The sequence below is a fragment of the Neovison vison genome, chromosome 10 (genome assembly GCF_020171115.1).
Source record: "Neovison vison isolate M4711 chromosome 10, ASM_NN_V1, whole genome shotgun sequence".
Classification (NCBI taxonomy): domain Eukaryota; kingdom Metazoa; phylum Chordata; class Mammalia; order Carnivora; family Mustelidae; genus Neogale; species Neogale vison.
The window spans coordinates 40,040,947-40,064,349 of record NC_058100.1 but is presented as its reverse complement, the minus strand read 5'-3'; positions in this window follow the sequence as shown (position 1 = coordinate 40,064,349).

Genomic DNA, 23,403 nt, shown 5'->3' with positions numbered 1-23,403 from the left:
GGGAATGTAAATTAGCATAGGGCAGCCACTATGGAAAACAGTATTGAGGTTCCACAAAAAATTAAAAATAGAACTACCACATGATCCAGCAATTCAACTTCTGGGCATTTATCCAAGGGAAATGAAATCACTATCTCAAAAAGATATCTACACCCATGTTCGTTGCAGCATTATTTACAGTAGCCAGGACACAAAAGCAACCTATGTGTCTGCTGATGGATGAATGGATAAAGAAAATGTGGTATGCATATATTTGGTGGAATATTATTGAGCCATAAAAAGAAGGAAATCTTGCTATTGGCAGTAACATAGACCTTGAAGGCATTATGCTATGTGAAATAAGGCAGCCAGAGAAAGATAAATGCCATATGACCTAACTCACATGTGGAATCTAAAGAAACAAACTCACAGATACAGAGAACAGATTGGAGAGTGGACAAAATAGGTGAAGGTTATCTAAAGACACAAACTTCCAGTTATAAAATAAAGAAGTCGTAAGGATGTAATTCATGGCATGGTGACTATAGCAAATACTATACTGTTTATTTGAAAGTTGATAAAAGAACAAATCTTAACATTTCACACCACAAGAAAAAAAATATTGTAACTGTGTTTCGTGATAGATGTTTGCTAGATTTATTGTGTGTGGTCATTTTATAATATATACAAATATTGAATCATTATGTTGTACACCTAAAACTAATATAATGTTATGTGACATTTATATCTCATTAAAAAAACTTACAGATCTCTTAAGTGGGATCATCAAAGTTTCAGACCAACATTAAAAGAATCAACTGTATTTCTAGGTATTAGCAATAAACATATAGCTCTGAAACTAAAAATATAATACCATTTACAAGCTCTCCAAAAATATGAATGCTGCAAACCTAACAGAACATGTGCAAGACTTCTATGCCAAGAACTTAAAAAAAAAAAAAACCAAAAAACCAAAGAAACAAACAAAAAACACAGCAAACTAATGAAAGAAATAGATATAAATAAATGGTGATACAGAATACTCATGAACTAGAAGACTTAACATCTCATAAAGAGATCACTTCTCTCCAGATAAATACATAAAAAAAATTTTTTTAGCTATGCTTGAACTCATAACCCTGAGATCAAGACCTGAGCTGAAATCAAGAGTCAGATGCTTAATGAGCTGAGCCACCAGGGTGCCCCTTTAAACTGATACATAAATTTAATACAATTCTTATCAAGATGTAAGAAGATTTTTTTAAAACAATAGACCAATATCTTACAGACCAATATCTTTTTTGAACAGGTACAAAAATCTTTTTGAAAATTAGCAAATCAAATTCAGCAATGTATAAAAAGGATAATATATCACAACCTATTAGAATTTATCCAAGGAATGCAAGGTTGGTTTAACATTCAAAAATCAATTAATATAATTCACCATATTAACAGAACAAAGGAGAAAAAACAAGTAAGTATTCTAATAGATGCAGAAAAATCTCTTAACAAAGTTAATATATGCTCATTACAAAGATTCTTAGCAAACAAAGAATAGAAGAAAATTCTGTCAATTTTATAAAGAGCAGCAATTAAAATCTATAACCTATAATATTTTACTGAAAGCTTCACCACACTTCCCCCGCTTCTATTCAGTGTTATATTGGAAGTCCTAACCAGTATAATAAACAAAGAAAAGGAATAAAAAGTAAACAGATTTGAAAGAAAAAATAAAATTGTCTTTATTTGCAAATGATCATATATGTATCGAATTTACAAAGTTACTAGAAATCAGTAAACTAATTTGGCAAAGTCTTGTAATACAAGATCAAATACAAATATCTGTTGTATTTCTATATGCTAGCAACAAATGATCAGAAAAGTAAATTTATGAGAAAGTACCATTTACAATAGCTTTAAAGACCATAAACTACTTAAGGATAAAATTGACAAATGTATGTACATAGAAACTAAAAACATTGGGGAAAAAATTATTTCTAAAGCTTTATTTATTTAAGAGAGAGACAGCACAGGGTGAAGAGGCAAAGAAAGAGGGAGAGAGACTTTTGAGGAGACTGGACACAAATCACAGAGCCTGACTCAGGCTCCATCTCAGGACTTTGAGATCATGACCTGAACCAAAACCAAGAGTTGTATACTTAACCAATGGTGTGATCTAGACCCCCCAAGAAAAATTTTAAATGCCTAAATAAGTTCTGAGATATACCTAAATATATATAATATACCTAAATATATAAAATACCTAAAATGTTCATGAATTGGAAAATTCAATAATTTTAAGATGTTAATTCCACACACATTGATCTAAAGATTCTGTGCAATTCTTATCAAGACCCCAAAATGATCTTTTTTTTGGGCAAGAATTGACAAGATGACACTTAAATTTTTATGGAAACTGCAATAACCTGGAATAGACAAAGCAATTGTTTAAAAAAGAAGCAATGTTGGAGAACTTTAAACTACTTGATTTTGAAACTTACTATTAAACTATTATAATCATGGTGTGTGGTCTTAGAAAAGCACACACATATAAATCACCAGGATAGAATAAAGAATTCAGAAATAGATCCACATGAATACTTTTTTCATGAGGGAAAAAAAAAAATGAACCTGAACCTGAAGCCTTGCCTCACACTATATACAAAAAAATTAGCCTAAAATGGCTCATAGCCCTAATTGCAATTGGCAAAATTTCAAAATGTTTAGAGGAAAACATTTGCTAATATTAGCAATTCATATATATAGCAAAGGATTTGCATCCAGAACGTGTAATGTGCCCGATAGCTTAATAACAAGACAAACATTCTTATAAGAAATCAACACGTGATTTAAGAAGATATGTCCATGAATAAAATGAATAAAATGCTCAACGTCATACTCACATACTCACTCAACATCATGAAATGAAATGAAAACCTTGAGGAACCTGGGTGGTTCAGTTGGTTAAGTGTCCGCATTGGGCTCGGGTCATGATGCCAAGGTTCTGGGAACAAGCTCTGCATCGGGCTCCTGCTCAGCAGAGAGTCTGCTTCTCCCTCTCCCTCCCCTTCTATCCCTCCCCCCAACTCATTCTCTCTCTCTCAAATAAATAAATAAAAATCTTGGGAAAAGAAAAAAGAAAACCTCAATGAAATAACAGAGCATGCCCACTAGAATGGTGAGAAAACTAGTATGACTGATGACCTGAGTGTTGGTGAGGATGGGCAGCCCCTGGAATTCCCATGCTGGTGGAAATGTGAAATGGTACAGCCACTTTTGGGGAAAAAAAATTGGAGTTTCTTTTTTTAATTATTATTTATTTATTTTAGAGAGAGAGAGCACCGAGGGGAGGGGCAGAGGGAGAGGGAGAGAGAGAAACCCAAGCAGACTCTGTACTGAGCATGGAGCCTGATGCAGGGCTCAATTTTACAACCCTGAGATCATGACCTGAGCCAAAACCAAGAGTTGCACACTCAGTGGACTGAGCCACCCAGGCACCCCTGGAGTTTCTTATAGACGTAAGCGTACGATACACATGACTCAACTACTACACTCCTTGGTATTTACCAGAGAGAAATGGAAACATATGTCTACCCAAGGTCCTATACAGAAATGTGCAGTGTCGTTTGGTTCATAATAGCCAAAAGCTGGAACAATCACAATGTCCTTTAGTGGATGAATAAACAAACCGTGCTAGATCCATAGAGCGGGTAATTACCCAGCAGTGTCAGAGAATGAAGGACTTGTACACACCACACAGGTACCTGGATAACGGTATGGTGAGCACAAGTAGCCAGGTACCATAGAGGGCATGTTGTAAGGTTCCTTCTATATGGAATTCTAGAAAGGGCAAAACAAAGCGGTAATTACTGAAAGCTGCTAAGTGGTTATCTGGGACTGTGGAGGTAGAGTGGGCAATTGATGCAAAGAGGCACAAGGGAAACTCGTACAGCAATGGAAATGTTCTTTATTTTGACTGTGGTGGTGGCTCTAGAGATCTATACCTTTACACAAATTTAGAATTCTATACTTAAAATAGGCGCTTATATCTTATAAAAGTAATGCCTGATAAAGTTCATTTTAGGGGAATAAAGTTTGAAATCCAAATTTTAAAAATGTGACTGATGAGTAAAATTTTAGAAAAATCCCCACAGGAGACTAAGGCAATACACCTGTGACCCAGGCTTCTGCTACATAGTTTACAAATCTCTCATGTTAACTAGAAACGACCATCGAGTTAAGTACTAATATTATCTCCATTTTACAGACGACAAAACTGAAGTCTCCTTATGTATTTGCCCAATCTCCCATAGCTGGCACATAGCAAAGCTGGGATGCAAACCAAAGTTCCAAGTCTTTAATCCTTCATCCATTCTGCTCTACTATATATTTATTCACAGTCTTTTCTTGAAAACAAATTAATAATCCTAAGCCTCCTTTTTCTTAATGCTCTGAAGAAATTAATGAGCAAATGACCTCAAGCCATACTTACTTCCTTTTTTCCTTTTGTTTGACAGAAATTGTCCTAAAATGGTACTTGATATCAGCATGCTTCCCTGGACTTCTTTATATTTACAAAATTTGCAACAGTTCCTCATGTTAATCTCTTCCCAGTCTTTCTGGCTTTAGGAATATCTTAGTGATTTTTCTTATTTTGTGCTCACAGGATTACAGTCTTTGACCTTTTTATCTCCCATACTATTAATAAGTATAACAGGGCAGCCAGGGTTATCACGTTCATGGTCTAACAAAAGAATAAAGAAGCGTAAGATGTTACATGATTATTTTATCTTCAGGACTGTCTCCATACTCTACCAATGAAGGTGGGTCACTGGAATAGGAGTTACTTATCAAATGGAAAAATAATGCAAAATAACATTCATTAGTGAGACATAAGACAAATATAACAATTTATCTGTAAATCGTTAGGTTCATAAATATGTATACACATATATGTTGCAGAGCTACTGTACTCAAAACAAGTTTGGAACTTAAGAAAATTTATATTGAATTCTGAATAATCCTAAGCAAGAATTATTAACCAATCTTAAAAAAAAAAGAGAGAGAAATTTTCCCTTATTGCAAAAATCTACATGCAGTAACAGAAGGGCTGGCTTCCGGTAAGGATGAGTTTCCACATGAGGCATTCTTTTAACGGCAAAGCCTAGCATACATATAGCTAATGATTCGACATCTCCAGTCCTAGGGATCTACCTAAATGAAACACATTCGTGTACCAAGGGACGTGCAAGAATGTTCATGGAGGCATTCTCGATAACAGCAGCAAACTGAAAACATGTAAATGTCCATCGATGGTGGACTAGATTTTATTTCTCAAGAAGACAGAGTCCTATAGTGGAATACTATACAGGAATGACAAGGTGCAAAATATTGTACCTATAATATCACAAAAAAATTCTGACAGAAATGAGCCAAATCAATAAAAATACATATAATATTGGGGCACCTGGGTGACTCAGTGGGTTAAGCCTCTGCCTCCAGCTCGGTCATGATCTCAGGGTCCTGGGATCGAGCCCCGCATGGGACTCTCTGCTCAGCAGGGAGCCTGCTTCCCCTTCTCTCTCTGCCTGCCTCTCTGTCTACTTGTGATCTCTCTCTCTGTCTAATAAATAAATAAAATCTTTTTTTAAAAAACATATAATATGATTTCACTTAAATAAATCTAAAACCAAGCAAAACTAATGTATGGTATTCAGCATGTATGTATAATGTACTACAGTAAAAAGTTCATTTTTTAAAATGGGGAGTTTTTAAAAAGACATTTTTGGACACATAAAAGTTGAGAGTACTTTGCTAGCAGGGAGGTATTCAGGACAATGTAAAAGCAGTAGTTCCAAGAGGGTGGCCCGTGGGCTAACGCCAGCCCACGAGAAGAGTCCAGGAACCAGGAATGTATATTCAGAAAACACACAGCAATTTGACAGAGTACTTTGATGTCTATCGAAACTAATAATAAAAATGTGGGGCTTATATTTTGTACTGTTCTTTCTTTTTAAGAGTTTATTTATGTTTATTTTTAGAAAGAGAGAGAGCATGTGCACAGGGGAAGGAGCAGCATGGGAGGGAGAGGAAAGAGAAAAGAATCCCAAGCAGACTCAGCAGACTCCGCTCTGAGCACCGAACGAGAGGCAGGTCTTTATCTCACAACCCTGAGATCATGATCTGAGCCAAAATCAAGAGTCAGATGTTTAACCAATGGAGCCACCCAGGTGGCCCTGTGCCTTTCACTTTTTTCATTTAATTTTTCCATTAATTCATGTTATTTTACTTTTAAAAAAATTATTCTGTGATGACTAAAAGAAAAAACAAAAACAAAAACAGGTTCTCTCCCAAAGAGTTTAAGAAGCACTCTGCTAAAGGTTGTGCTTCTGGAAGGAAGAAGGACAATTCAAGATGTGAAAAAGAATGGAAAGAAAAAAAATGGTAAATATTTGGATAAAGAAAACAATCACCAGTTGCATAAAACATTACTAGTAATGTATCATAGGGATTTTTTAAAAAGATATTTGATGGAGATGCACAAATGCAAAAATATATTAGTTTGATAACTATGGAGGGGAAAAGGTTCAAGTGTTGTTTTATTGTCTTTTTTGCCCCCCTCCCCCCACATCACCTCGGGGGAGGATAAAGGTATTGATTAACTTTAGACATGAGTATATTGATTTTCCACATTGTAATTACTAAAATAATAGACAAAGAGTAATCACCAAATCAATACAGAGCCAAGAATACATATATAGAGAAAGAAATCGGTGAAAAAGAAGAAAGGTATTGGGCAAAGGGGATACACGTATGTACCATGGGCATAACAGGCTGGGAAGCACAGAGCAGCGGAAAATACCACCCAAGGTCCACTGCTCATCATCCCAGACAGAGGCCAGCTGGAGGAGACCCAGTGGAAGGACCCTGTCCTATGTGATTTTATGTGTTTATGAGGGACTTGGAGGAAGGCAGGGACACCAATTTGGCTCTGTAACAACAGTAGGACCTTCCTGGGCAGGAAACCGACTTTATTACAAGGGAGCCTTAGTGCCTTATGCCCTTGCATTGAACTGGGATCTGCTGAGCTACAGAAAGGGGCAGACCAAATAGAAAGTACCAAATAGGATAACAAATTTTTTTAAAATCGAATTTTGTTGACGGTTACACAAAATATAAATGAACTAAATTCTCTGGTCACAGGAGAAAAATGACAGATTCCATTTTCTTAAACCTTTGCAAAGGGTTAAGTATACAAAAAGGTTTAAAGAAAGATTTAAGGTAAAAGGATGAAAAAAATCATGTAAATACTAACCAAAGGTAGGCTGCTATACCTTCATACACACACACACGTATACATACTACATTTAAAATACACACATGCACACATATGTATATACACATTCGAATGTGTGTGTATTGAGCTTGATAGCCCTCTTTCTCTCTCATTATGTACATAATGATCAAAAGCATTATTAGAGATAAAGGGTCTCTTCACAATGATAAAAGGTACAATTTACCAGGAAGAGATAAGAATTCTAAATTTGTATGTTTCCTTAAAACATATAAATGATAAACTGACAAAACTTCAAGAAAAGGAGGTGAGTTCACACCATAATGAGAGATTTTAATATACCTCTCTCAGTAACTGAGACTATGGAGACAAAGGAATCAGTAAAGATATAAAAGATTTTAACAATATGATTTTTAAAGATTTGCCTTTGGGCATGTGTAGATATATAGCACACAACACCCACCAACTGCAGAGTACTTTTTTTTTTTTCAAATGCACATGGGGAATATTTATAAAAATTGAGTAAAAGCTGAGACACGAAGTAAGTCTCGATAAATCAGAAAGGATTGAAGCCGTACAAAGTAATCTTTGGGAAAATTAAGAAATTCTGCCTAATTCTAAGAAAAAAAATCAGACCATAAACAAACATTATTTTGAACTAAGAGCATAAAAATACAACATCTTAAGCATATAAGACAAAGCTAAAGAAGTATTAGAGAAAAAAATGTATAGCCTTACATACATATACTGAAAAAGGAGAAAGACTGAAAATGAATGAGTTCATCAACCACCAAAAGAAATTAGAAAAAGAACAGCAAAATAAAGCCAAAGAAAGTTAGAAGAAAGTAATAAAGATAGCAGCAATTGATGAATTTCAAAACAAGTATAAAATAAGTAACTGCAAAAGTTGTATTTTTTAAAATGTTGTTGAAATTGACAAACCCCTAGTGAGAATCAAGCAGGAGAGAGAGAGAGGGAGAGAGACAGGAAGGGAGAGGGAGAGGGAGGGAAAGGGGGAGGAGGAGAGGGAAAGGCAAAAGAGAGGGGGAGAGGGAAAAGGGGAAAGAGCCCATACATAACTAGTATCAAGAATGAAGAAGAGGGGCGCCTGCATGGCTCAGTTGGTTAAGCGGTTGCCTTCGGCTCAGGTCATGATCCCAGGGTCCTGGGATCAAGTCCTGCATTGGGTTCCTTGCTTGGTGGGGAGCCTGTTTCTCTCTCTCCCTCTGCCTGCTTGTGCTCTCTCTCTCTCTCTCTGTCAAATAAATAAATAAAATCTTTAAAAAAAAATGAAAAAGGGGGGCATTACAGATTCTTCAGGCATTAAGAACAAAATAAGGAGATGTTATTTTTTTTAAAAACTTTGTCATTAAATGTGAGAGTTTAGATGAAAGAGATATACTCTTTTAAAAATCATATATTTACATATTTATATATATTTACATATTTACATATATTTACACAATGGAATATTATATAGTCCAAAAATGGGGGGAAAACAACAGCTACTCAAAACAATATGGATGCATCTTAAATCCATAATATTGAGAACAAAGGAGAAAGTGAAATGAAAAGAAACTTAGAACTTACGGGCTGATAAATTGGAAGAGACACTATAATGGAAACCAAGGAAATTATTATTTCAGAAGGGAGGGCAGTGGTTACTCTAAAAGGAAGGGGGCTAAGTTTGAGGGAGAGCTCACTGGATTCATGTTCTGGTTTTTGGACCTGGATGGTGGTTATATAGGTGTTTACTTTAACATTATTGGCCAACCTATATACATGTTTTATGTGCTTCCTGCATAAATATTATATTTCACAATTAAAAATGGAATATAAACCAATAGAGGACTTAAAGTCTGTGTGCATCCATTTCATACATATTGGTTCAATGTCGCTCCCCCTCCCTCATACAAATGTAATATACTGCATCCTCTAACTAAATAAAGCATTCTTTTCTCAGGAAAGCTGCTGAGCTGATTTTTGAGTCATCTTGGAATTAGAATTTTGATTACTATAATAAGGTAGTGTATATCCTACACATATTTCTTGAAAGCAGTCCTTTTAATAAAGATTTATAAAGATAAGAGAATCAAATGTTGGTTTAAGCAGATATAAATATTCCGACAAATTACAAACATTATAGTTTTAATGTTAAATTCCAATTTCCATTCACTAAGGAGTTGTGAAAACTCTGCCAGCAGGACTAAGATGAGACCTTTTTTCAGAGGCAGTCCACATAACTTCTTTCCTTGTCAAGTCTAGTGGTCCACACCACTCTGTCCCTTTCTCGTGTGGGTTTTTTTTTGTTTTGTTTTTTAAGATTTCATGTATTTATTTGAGAGAGAGAGAAGCAGCAGCACGGGGAGTGGCAGGCAGAGGGAGAGGGAGAAGCTGACTCCCTATTGAGCAGGGAGCCCAGTGTGGGGCTCGATCCCAGGACCCCAGGCTCATCGCCCGAGTGGAAGGCAGACACTTAACCGACTGAGCCACCCAGGTGCCCTGAGTGTGGGTCTTTATCACTACTTGTGGGAAATGCTCACTGTTTCTATAACTGCATAAAATTCACTTATTTAAACAATCTTTTGGGCAGGAAGAAATAGCCTCCAAGAGTAAAGAAAATGCTTTTCTATGGCATATAAATGTGGTCACCTTGATACTCTCCCTTCTCATTATCTGTCCCCTGTGAGCTTCCTATTTACCTCCCCTTTAACGCCCCCATTTCTTGTGTTTCTCCCCATTTATTTTTTTAATTGCATATATTTGACATACAGCATTGTGTAGATTTAAGGTGTACAATGTGTACTTTGATACACTTACATGCTGTGATGATAGCTGTTGTAGCAATATTTATCATATTACATGATTAGTATTTTATATATATATATAGTAATATATAGTATATATATAATATAATATTATTGTCTGCAGTCATTACACTGTGCCTTAGAACTCTGTGGCTTGGGGCACCGGGGTGGCTCAGTTAAGTGTCAGACTCTTGATTTTGGCTCAAGTCATGAGATTAAGCCCCAACCCCCTCCCCCAAAATCCCCACTCCTTGGGGCTCCGCTCAGCAGGGAGTCTGCTTGCGATTCTCTCTTCTTCTCCCCCCGCCCCTCCCCCTACTTGTGCGCCTGTGCTCACGCGCGTGCTCTCTCTCTTTCTCTCTCTAGCTCTTTCTCTAAAATAAATAAATCTTTTTTTTTTTTAAAAAAAAAGATCTCTAAGGCCTATTTACAACTCATTGCAAGTTCAAAGTCTTCAACGTTGGTCTTATCCCCTCACCCCTGGTTGCCTGTGTTTTTACAAGTTTGGCTTTTTCATTTCTACTACATTGTAGGCTCAACCATAGCACACTTAATTGACAACCTGGGGCTTGTTTTTATGTGCATTAGTTAAAAATCAGTTGAATTGTAGGAAGTCATCAGGTTAATCAAGAAGAAAATGAGAGAAAATTTCAGAAAGAAGCTTTGAATTTAAATGTGCTGTATGGTTGAAGTATGTCGTCAGTCTAATTGGAAGTCTGAGTTCAAGTCTGTATTGAAGGATGGACTTCTACTTTGTGGCAACGAATGCGGGGTTTTGTTTTTTCAAAGTCGGGACATTAATTGTGTAATTGGTAAATGTATTTTAAAAATATTCTGGGATCAGGAGTAAAGAAAACTCTCTGTTGAACATCAAAACAAAGATAAATAAAGGTGAGGAGAAGAGGTCAGGTCCATTTGAAAGCCGATGGTTTGGGGCAGCCGAGACTATTAGGGTGATAACTGGGCAGGAAGGAGGGTGTTCTAAAGGCATGTCTTGACAATTTCGAAAGTAATTCTGGAATGTGCCATGGAGTAAGCTTCCTAATGGGAAGCAGACTGGCCTCCTGTTCTGTTTCCTGCAGCTCGGGGATATTCACCGAAGAATAATTGGCAATCGTGTAATTATTATTTCATTTTTAACGATTTTCTTACAGTGGTTGGGGTTGATGAATTGCTTGTATATTTTAAAAAATTACCTCTTCCTCCTTCCCAAGTTAGGATATTATGATATGAAAACGCACTGGCTGAATTGGGGGCAGGGCTCAAGAGCAACCAGACTCAAACACTGAATAGAAGGGTTGACAAATGAGGACACTGTTACCAGTTTAATCCCCATATGGGCCAATTAGTTTCACATAGAGAAGAACTCTGTTCCAAAGCCACAGATTGCACCATTAACCCCAGTCAGCCGTCTCCAAATTGTGTGTCATTGATCACAAGAGGCCCAGGTACGAGTGTCGATAGCTCAGAGAAAACCCATCATCACCTCTGAGAGCAGAGTCGTTCTGGGAGCTCATACATTCATCCTATCATAGAGGGCTACGAATATTACAGTAAGATGAGAAGTTGAAGACCCTTTCCCCCCCATTTCCTGCACCTTGTAACCTTATTATAAGCGGCGGAAAACTACACTTGCATTGCTTTCATTCTTATAGGAAATCTGAATGCCTTCGAGGAAACGGATAATACCATTTTTTTAAGGATTGATTGATTGATTTAGGGAGTGGGGGTGCGGGAAGTGCAGGTGGCGGGAATTCTCAAGCCCCACACAGGGCTCGATCTCACCATTTGGGAGATCATGACCTGAGCCGAAACTGAGAGCCAGCGCTTAACAGACTCAGTCACCCAGGGACCCCAATAGTACCATTATCCATAAGTAATATAACTGGCAAGTAACAAATGCTTTATGGATTCATTTAATCAATACTTAAAGGTACCCTAGAAGTCTCAACCCAAACAGATGAGAAGGGCCAGATACATGGTTTCTAGCCCTTGTAACCTGGTTCCTTCTGGTATGGGATAACAGAAATGAACATCAGAAGTATGTGGAAACTGCAAAATATGACACCCAAAACACCCAGTTGGTCTAAAATGTAAATGTCCCTTAGCCTTTTTTATTCTCAAAACCAACGAAATCTTACCTAATGTCTGGTTTATGGACAACATTTCAGAGTCATCCTTAATTTGAGACTAAGCCTGAAAAATTAATTGGGAGGGTACCTTGGGGGTAAAATGAGATCAAATTAAGATAATTTTAAAATAGGCATTAATAAAAATAGTGTCACCCTTACCATCACTCCTGTAAATCTACAGTAGAGGTTTTGATATGTGGATCCATTTGGCATACTTACCTTTTGGTAATAAAATGTAATTAAATTAATGACAAAACTGATCTCTGCAAAAAGTTGACGCAGTTCTTCTCTGTGACGGAGCCAGTCTTTTGAATTAAGCTCCAAATTTGGAGAATCAAAGAACAATTATTTAAATCTAGCGACCGGGAACCTGGGTACCTTCTGTTGGTGGCTCACTCCTCTTAGGCGGGAACAGCCTTGCCTGGAAGACTAGAGATCAGGGACATTTTCCAAATGTTGCAACCATTATATTTTTTCTTTATCTTCTATTCCCCATCACATTTATTTTTCAGGTGCCTTCTCATTCTGGCCAGCTCTTGCCCTCAAAAGCCACCCAAACACTGATTAGTGTTTTCTTTTCCCCCCTTCCAAAAGTGCCACAGGGGCGAAGTTTTCAGGGAGTGAAACAGCTTCTCCCTCTCCTCTTTGTGAGTTTGGATCCCAAGGGAGAAACACAATACAAAAGATAGGCCCTGGACCAGAAAACAGCCCCTTTGAATCAGGTTGGGCTGGAGAAAGTGAATCTAGGCCTGTAGGCAGGTGAGATCACTAACACTTTGTCCCAGAACCAGAAAGCCACAGGCCATGCCTGCAAAGCGGGTCTCTTTTGGCATGAAGAGGAAGGTGACTTATCTTCCAGAGGCACCCCAAAATGGCCTAAGGGCCAAGTGACTTCCTCCCAGACTCCCTTATCAGATGAATCTCTGGGAACAAGGGAGGAAGGGATGAGAGAAGTCAGGAGTGTCATTTTAATCTGCCTGGAAAAAAAGAGGGCAGAAAAAAAGGAGGTTGTTGCCCTCCACAGAGCTGTTCATTCACAAAACCTTGATTTCCCCAAGGCATGTTGGTGTCCCCCCCCTCCCCCGCCCCGGTTCCTTTCCCAGTGACACAGACTGCAACAGACATTGGCCCGCAGGAAGTTTTTGGGGAGCACTGTCGGGACAGAAGCCTGTGTGGGGAGCGAAGAATGCAGGTGGAGGGCTGGGCAGAGGGAAGTCAGCAGGTCACGGGAACAAAGGCCTCAGCTGATCCCAGGGCAGGGCAGAATGCTATGGCGCTGGGGAGCAGTGCGGGTTGCGGGGGGCGGCGGGGGGGGGTGTGTATGTGGCCCTGTAGATTTTCCCTGACCTGAGGCAAGGGGCTGGACCACGGGACCTGGGACTGAAGAGTCATTGGGAAGGGGATGTCATCTGGGGTCAAGTAGCTCTCTCAGCTCTGGTCAATTCCTCAGGGGGACACCATTAAGAAGGGTCAGGGACCAACATTCCTAGCTGGAGAAATGTCTGCTTCAGTCCTGTGAGGAGGGGATTGCAAATCTGGGCCTGACGCTACTGCAGTGTTGAAGGAACTTGATCAAATTCATGATATATAGCACTTGACATTCAAGGCACTGGATGCAAGCAGTTACGGTCCAGCTTCATTCCACATGCATCCTACAAGCATTGTCAAATTTCTCCCTCCTGCCTACAAAACTCTACCCAAGCAAAGCCTTTCTGTGTTCTCTCCTATCTTTGGGAAGCACCCACCTTCCATTCAAGGTTTAGCCCTTTATCTTTCTTCTCTTCTCACATCCTATAGAATCATCTCTTGGGACATGATTTTCCTTTTTCCTTCATTTTCAGTCTCTTTCTCTCCACTGGCTCTTTTCCCTTTCCCCATTTATATTGTCTAATTTCTCTCATTCTTTCAAAAGAATCCCATCACCTCCAACCGCCATTGGCTACCACTCCTCTTCTTTGCCAAACTTTTTGAAAGAGCAAAATGGTCTGGTAGAAAGAACATTGGCTGTGGGGTAAGAGGGACCTTGGGGTGAGTCCTGGCTTTGTCTCTTGCTAGCCTAGAAAATTTCTGACTCTCTCTGAACCTAGTTCATCTCCTATAATGTGGGAAGAGCATTACCTATTTAGGAACTTTGTAATAAGGAGGAAGTATCAGGATACATATGGTAGGCATGAATTTAATTTCCCCAATTCAAGTGCTCAGGAAATGCACCTTTATTTCTAGAACTCAACTTTATTTCTTATTTTGAGTCCTTATTTTGCTGGGTGGTTAGAAGGTTCCAGAAAGCCTGGCATCATGATGAAGTTCTGGAGGGAAGGCAGTGGGGAGAATGGTTTCCATGGTACCAGTTCATGGAGAGAAAGGGCTATTGGTCTTGGTTGCCTGTGCACACTGGCATCCTCTGAGACATCGGTCACCTCAATTATCCCTTGGTCATTGGTCCTTCAAAGCTACCACTGAGCTGTGTCTTAGTCCCTTCACTGTCATTTGCTGATGTGCTAGAACTTTATCGCTGATCCCGTATAACAGTTCAGTGTGGGGCTCTCAGATATCTGCCTAGAGCCCCATGCAACCTCAGAAATCTTTTTTTTTTTTTTAATAGGCGGGGGGTGGGGAGTCGGCTCCCTGCTGAGCAGAGATCCCGATGTGGGGCTCCATCCCAGGACCCTGAGATCATGACCTGAGCGGAAGGCAGAGGTTTAACCCACTGAGCCACCCAGGCGCCCCACAACCTCAGAAATCTTAGCCACACAGGAATCCAGTTGCTGCTCCTGTCATGCTGGGCCCCTGGAAGCTCTCTGAATGCCTACGGGAACCACAGAGACAGGTCAACCTCTGGTTCATCCTCCGTCCACCCAGGCTCTTAAAGAAACACAACTTCCCTCGTTTTGGAATCATGAAGGCTGTTAGGTTATTTACTCATTTTTCCCACTCAGGCTGGCCCCAAAGGCCAGGGTACAGGTTCAGCCCTTCCCCAGAGCCCTGTCCCTCAACCCCTGTACTCTCCTCCTCCAGCCGGCTGGGGTCTAGCCGGAGGACTGGTCTAGTCAGAGACTGTTGTAGCTGAAGGACTGTGGTGGTGTGAAGCCTTAGGGTAAGAAGGACATAAGGGTGTGTGAAGCCTTGTTCTTGGCCTCAAAATTCTCCCAAACCAAAGTTCTAGAATCATTTTCATTCTCCCTGGGTTAGGCTTTTGCAACTAAAAAGCCAGGAAAGGACTCCTTTCCTTATCAGTCTATTCTGCCATCCCTCTCTGGAGGCAACAAGCTTCTGGCTCTCTCAAGGGTGAGGAAGAGCTAGGGGAATCAGAAATCAGAAAACAACAGTCAATACTTCACATTCTCATCCTGCCACCCTTAAGTGAAGTGCCAGCACCAAGCTGAGCCTGTAGTAGGTGTCAATAAATATTCATTCCTACCCCCACTGCTGTACTACCCCCTCCTCCTCAAGTGGCTGGGTTCTCTTGAACTCTGTGTTGGGTGAAGCTTTCAGCCCCATTCCACGATGAGATCCCTTCCACCAAGCCAACCATTGACTTCCCAGTTGTAAAAGTCAGAAGGGACTTACCAGATTTTGTCCTTTACCTGACTCTCCCTACAGCATTTCCACTGGAGAACACAGCCTCCTTTTCGAAACTCTGTCCTACCTTGGCTTTCATAACTTCTTCTGTTTCTCTATTTGCTCATTTGGCTATTTTGTCTCTCCATCTCCTTCTGTCCTAAAGTGTGAGTAGTCCTGAAGGCTCAGTTCTTAACCAACTGAGCCACCCAGGCATCCCCTGAAGGCTCAGTTCTTAACATCACATGGCTGGCTGGTACCACTCACCCCACGCTCTGGTGCAGACCTATAATTTGAGACGACGTCTTTTAATCTCTGTATTTTCATATCCCCCAATGCCGAAGATACTAAGTCAGTTAGTTCCTATAGAGTGCTTAGCACAGTGCCACACCATTGCTTCTCCTGCTGCAGGAGAACAGAATTCTGGGCATCATCCTTCCCACCTGACTTTGCATTCTAAGTTGCTCTTGGAGATTCTTCCTTCTTCTCCTTCTCCACTGCCTTTGCATAAATGTATACTCTTATTTCCTCTCATGTTTCTTCTTCCAGCTCAGATCTCTTCGTGTCCCTTAAACCTTCTCTTCACCCATTTTCTTTTCCTGGAGCCCCTGATGTTACTCTTTCTTGCTTTTCTTTGTGTTCCTTTCGCTGCCTGGAATGTCTCCTGTCCCATCAACTTTTGACCTCATTTTAAAGCTCAGTTAAGAGGTCATTAACTTCTCTTTAGGTTGCCAGACTTATTCCTTCTCATTAATTGTTAATGCTCCCACGTGTGCTCTTTTATCCCTTTACACATATTTCTATTGTCACACGTATTTGGTGTATCGCTGCTTCTTTATGTTCGGTCTCCCAATAGATGGAACGTCTTGAAAATAGGCACTGGGCTGTACTCATAGCTGCCTCTAGACCTTCAACTGTATAGAGCTAACAAGTTTTAGGGAAGTAAGTTGAAGGGAATGTTCAAATGCGAGTGGTCCTGGCCTGAGGGGTAAGACATTTTATCAGGGAAGATAACGGGACAAGCACATAAGCAAATAAACTTTTTGGAACTCTGGAGATTTAAGAAAAAGAGGTTACAATAATCCATCTTTCACTTGAAGGTGGAAAGGCATGAAGAGTAACCAAAGTGGGTTGCCTTTATTCTCACTCTTTATACATTTTTTTTTTCTTATGACTCATCTAAAGAATCTTTGGCCTATAGATAAGATTTCTAGATGCCATGCAGCTCAAGGACTTTCTCAGGTATTTGGACAAAGATATCTACAAGGAAAGAGCTTTGCAGAAGATGAGGGGTGGAAGGAGACCTATGACACGCTTATACATTGTTATTCTCTGACCTTTATACTCAAGGCTCCTCCTTTTTAAAGATTTTGTTTATTTATTTATATATTTGAGAGAGAGCTTTTGAGAGCAGGGGAGCGGAGCAGAGGGAGAGGCAGAGAATCCCAAGCAGACTCTATGTCCACTGTGGAATCCAAGGTGGGGCTTAATGTCAGGACCCCAAGACCATGACATGAGCCAAAACCAAGAGCCGGTTGCTCAATGGACTGAGCCACCCAGGCGCCTGCGGAGTAACACTTTCAATGGAGCCAGATAAAATTAAGAACTTTACACTAGGCACCAAAATCCATTCTAAAGTCCATCATATTCTTTTTTAAAAAATTAAGTTTATAATCTTAATTCCAGGATAGTTAACATACAGTGTCATATTAGTTTCGGGTGTGCGGTGTAGCGATTCCACACTCCCATACGTTACTCACTGCTGGTCGTGGTTAAGTGTACTCTTAACCCCCATTGCCTATCGCCCCCCACACCCCCGCACCTCCCATCAGTTTGTTCTCCATAGCTTAGAGTCTGTTTTTATTTTCTCTTTTGCTCGTTTGTTTTGTTTCTTAAATTTCATGTCTGAGTGAAATTATGTGGTATTCGTCTTTCTCTGACTGACCGATTTCACTTAACATCATCCTCTCTAGCTCCATTCATGTCACTGCAAATAGCAAGTTGCATTCTTTTCTGGGGCTGAGTAATATTCCATTATACATATACACCATATCTTCTCTATCTACTCATTAGTCATTGGACACTTGGGCTGTTTCCATATTTTGGCTATTTGAAATACTGCTGTTCTATACATACATGTGCATGTATCCCTTTGAATTAGTGTTTTTGTATTTTGGGGGTAAAAACCCAGTAGTGTGACTGCTGGGTCATAGGGTAGCTCTATTTTTAACTTTTCAAGGAACCTCCGTACTGTTTTCCAGAGTGGTTGCTCCAGTTTGCATTCCCAACAACAGTGCATGAGGCTTCTCCTTTCTCCACATCCTCACCAACATCTCTTGTTTCTTGTATTGTTGATTTGGCCATTCTGACAGGTGTGAGGTGGTACCTCGTTGTAGTTTTGATTTGAGTTTCCCTGATGATGAGTGATGCTGAGCATCTTTTCATGTGTGTTTTGGCCACCTGTATGTCTTCTCTAGAGAAATATTTGTTCATGTCTTCTGCCATTTCTTAATTGGATTATTTGTTTTCTGGGTATTGAGTTGCATCAGCTCTTTATACATTTTGGATACCAACCGTTGATCGCAAAGTCCATCATTTTCTAGATTGTTTTACTTTGATATAAAACAAAAGAAGGCAAGTCCTCTTTGGCTATCAGAGGCAGAGAAAACTCAAGGCAAGCTTATGTTATTAAAAAAAAAATCTATTTGAGCTTCATGTTCATACTCAGAAGTTTTCATGACTCAGTGTCACCTTCATTCAAGTGACCAATTCTCAGTATACACGGTACTTGCATATTTTGATTTTGCAACATATTTATATATTGTAGGCTTTTTGGAGATAAACTTTCATAGCACTCAACTTAAAATTCTTTAAATTAAATTTTGAGAAATTAACCAAGGCAAGAGTCTAATTATTTAACATTGCTACCTAACAATATATGAAAAAGCTAATGTGCTGTTTGTCACATATTTTGCCAAACAGAAATATAAACAAACAAAAGAAATATAAGCAAATGTAGAGAAGATACTATTTCAATTTAAACCTTAAGTTTTAACTGAGATCCCAAGATACAAAAAGCAGGGAATTTCACATTAGTTAACTATTATGAAGGAATAGCTCAAAGTCTGTTCTATGACTGAAACACTCATTGACTTTTAGAATATAAAATAGAGGAGAAAATTCAACAGAGAGATTTGAAGAGATTACACTGGGGGAAGTCGAGGTCCTCATCTCACTGGGGAGGGAGGGGATGGGGGATGCTTCTTCAGCTCATGCCAGGGGCTCCGGCAGGCTTCCACGGGCTTCCGTGGGTTTCCTGGAGTTTGCGAGGTGCTCCCTCCAATGTAGGGTTTCTGTGGAAACTAGGAGGCAGCTGCCCCAAGCGCCTCTATGGCAGAACCAAGACAGGAAGAGTGGCCTGCAGTGGGAAGGTTGTGTAAGCAGCTCCCCTGGCCCAGATAAAGTCTCTGGGGAGAGAAAGAGCTGGCCTGGGGCCATCCTGAGTCCCTCCTAGGAGACCTTCTGCGGAAAGGCGAGAGGACTCCGGTAGGGAGACTCCAGTAGTGCTGAGGAAACAAGCCGAGGGGTCACAAGGATCACGAGGTGTGTCATCGTTGTCACAGGGGCTGCAGTCAGAGGAGCCCAGAAGTGACCCCAAAGAGCCCCTGGAGATCCGGCCTAAAACACGCGCTGGCGGTGTCATGGGAGCATGGCCTGAGCAGGCCTGTGCATGAGGAGCTACGCTTGGTTCAACTTTTGCCTGTCGCCATCCTAAAATTCTTAATTCTTTTCCAACATGGGGCCCTGCATGTTCGTGTTGCACGGTTCCCTGCAAAGGCTGTTGCTTGGTTCTGTGCATCCGAGGGAGAGAGCGCAAAGCTGGATTCCAAGCCGACCCGCTTGGGGAGGACGGTTCCATCCTTCACCCAGGGACTGTCTTGCGGGCTGGAAGAGGAAAACAAGACCCAAACCGAGAGGCTGAGCTCGCCTGCTTTCCCCACTACCGGCTTCCAGCCCAGAGGAGGCTAGAATTATAAATTAAATTCAGTGTTTTGATTAAAATCCAATTTCCGAATTGAGATGGTGTTTGTAACTTAAAGTGGCCATAGTTCCATCTAGTAACTAACAGCCAAGAGAAAAAGGCTCAGACTGCATTTCCTCCTGCTATAAAATAGCAAACCAGGATTATTGAATGACATATCACAAGGTCAACAATTGAAAGCTTTCATCGTGGGGGCAGGGGCGCTGAAATCAGGTATAGGTTTGAAACCTTCCTGGTGATTCTGAAGGTATTTGCATTAGCAGAAGACATTGTGTTGTTTTTTTTTTTTTTTCAATTTATTTATTTTCAGAAAAACATTATTCATTATTTTTTCACCACACCCAGTGCTCCATGCAAGCCGTGCCCTCTATAATACCCACCACCTGGTACCCCAACCTCCCACCCCCCCCCGCCACTTCAAACCCCTCAGATTGTTTTTCAGAGTCCATAGTCTCGCATGGTTCACCTCCCCTTCCAATTTACCCAAATTCCCTACTCCTCTCTAACGCCCCTTGTCCTCCATGCTATTTGTTATGCTCCACAAATAAGTGAAACCATATGATAATTGACCCTCTCTGCTTGACTTATTTCACTCAGCATAATCTCTTCCAGTCCCGTCCATGTTGCTACAAAAGTTGGGTATTCATCCTTTCTGATGGAGGCATAATACTCCATAGTGTATATGGACCACATCTTCCTTATCCATTCATCCGTTGAAGGGCATCTTGGTTCTTTCCATAGTTTGGTGACCGTGGCCATTGCTGCTATAAACATTGGGGTACAGATGGCCCTTCTTTTCACGACATCTGTGTCTTTGGGGTAAATACCCAGGGGTGCAATTGCAGGGTCATAGGGAAGCTCTTGTGTTTTAAATGGATGGGGACACTTCCTGGAACAGAACCCTACTAGCCCGAGACAACGGGAACGGCTGGGGTGATTATCTAGGTGAGGGTTGGAAATGCACTGTGGTGGCTTCCCTGAGAGCTGTCCTGTTGAAAAGTTCAGTACTCGCAGAGCCAATTTTGAAACAGCTAGACGTGCACAGCACCTCAGGAAGTTGAAAATTCTAGCCTCAAATGGGGTTCTGGGAATATAACATGGATGTGTTCATTTTATTGCTTACCTGGATTCTCCCACACAGCCAGCGAGAGTAATTGTGCATGCTGGTGGCTTTGGAATTAGATCATGAATTCTAGCTCTGGGCAGTTGTTTAACTGAGGTCAGTAATTTCTGTGACTCAAGTGTCCTGACAGACTACACGTAATGTCCAGAGATTGCTTCCTTTGCTGTCAGACTCAGAAGGGCAATATGAATGAAAAAAATGTTCATTCGTACTGAGTGACATAGTACGGAGAGAAAAATCCGGCAGTGACATAAGAGGGAGGTTTCCAGAAGACTTTAAGCAAAACACCAGTTTTGTGTCTTCAGATTGGTGACATATCTAGTCTCAGGTATTCTCTTGTGTTACTAACACAAGACATTTGACCTACACACGAAGAAGGACATCTATGCAAAAGACGATCTGTATCGATTAACTATCGCCACAGATCCTTCTGCTATAACCACCTAGGTTTAAACTAAGCTCTTTTGAAAATTCCTCTATTAATCATCCAGAATATTCATTAACTACAGCCCGTGGCTTTCATGTGGTTATTTCGGAAACCAACTGTGGCAGAAACTGGCTGGCTGTTTATCAAAACTATCTCATTTTTTTTCTTTCCTGGCCTAGACTGATTCCATTTCATGGCCCGCCTCATACTTAGGTGACTATGGAGGAGAGTTCTGGTCAATGGAATGTGAGTGGAAGTGAAGTGTCGAAAACCTTCCTTGAATGACCTCCATGCTTTCCCTTCTGCCTGATGATTATGCATTGAACACGTTGGAGCTCTGACATGGAAGAAACATGGATCCTAAGTATTTGTTGGCTTGTCTTTTTTGTAAAGATTTTACTTATGTGGGGCACCTGGGTGGCTCGGTGGGTTAAGCCTCTGCCTTCGGTTCAGGTCATGATCTCAGGGTCCTGGGATGGAGCCCCACATGGGGCTCTCTGCTCAGCAGAGAGCCTCCTTCCCCGCCTTTCTCTGCCTGCCTCTCTGCTGACTTGTGATTTTTCTCTCTCTGTCAAATACATACATAAAATCTTAAAAAAAAAAAAAGATTTTATGTATGTATTTGACGGGGTGGGGGAAGTACACACAAGCAGGGGGAACAGCAGGCAGAGGGAGAAGCAGACTCTCCATCAAGCAAGGAGCTTGATGCAGGACTTAATTCAAGGACCCCAGGATCATGACTTGAGTTGAAGGCAGACACCCAACTGAATGAGCCACTCAGGTTTCTCAGACCCTAAGCATTTGTCAGAATAAATGTTTAGAGGTAACTTGCCTGCATTCAGGACTTTACATGGGTGACAAATACACCTCTGTTGTTGTGTGCCAGGATAGATTTTTGTGTTTATTTATTATAGCAGCTAGTGTTATAATAATGAATATATTCACATTTAGGATAAAGGAATTTTAGCTTGCTATGCACTCACTACGTTTTAGATTCTAAGATTTCATCGCATTTATTTCTCATAATAAACTGTTGAAGTAGTTGTAACTGTCAGTTCACAAAGGAGGGAATTAAGGCTAAGAAATGTTAAGCAACTGGTCTGACATAAATCCTGCCAATAGAGGATTTGAACTCAGGACTGTAAGCCTCCCAACTACATTCATGATCTTGCCAATAAGCCACCCCAAGAGGATAGTATTGTATAAACCATACATAGGGTACAGATTTATTTTTTCATTCATTCATTCATTCATTCAGTTAACAAACACTCTGTGTGCACTTTGTACCACGTCCTATCCTAGACATTTGGGACAAGATATCCTTTTTATTAAGGCAGAGAAGTGGCATTGTTTAAACCTACCTTCCAGTTTAAGTAACTCCCCCTAAATGGGAAAAGTACTAAGAAAAAGCTCTCAGTATCTAATTTAGTCATTGGTAGTCAAGAAGAGTGAAGGCTTTTCTTAAGATGCATAAATTACTACAACTGAGAGATGTTAGCCAAGAATATCCGGCTTAAGAAAGAATGAGGGCTTTCTCCCTGAAATTTGGGAGGGACATTCTCATGGATAAATGCACTCTGCTCCCTTTATGATTGTGATGTATTGACAAGGAAGAAGAGGAGAAAGCTAGCATATGCTCTGTGTGGAGTACCAGCATGCCTCAAGGGCAGATTCTGCCAAATGTATGATGGCACAGTCTAAGGGAAAGAACAATGCTATTTAAATAAATAATACTTCTATAATAAATAATAATTCTCTAACAAGAGCTAACATGATTTTATTCTAGAAATTTGTAAACGACCAGAGAAAAGTAGAGTAGAAATAAAAGTTTATAATATTTCAAATACACGAAGCCCAGAATATATAATCCACTGTAGTTTACACAATACTTAATTGTACGCTTTAATCCGGCAAAGATATAACACAATATGGTGAGACTCGGAGAAATATGGCGGGGCATCATGGCTTATGGGACAAATTTGGTTCTTGCAAATATGTTGATGTTAAAATCGGAAACACATGAAAATTAAAATTGCTAAGA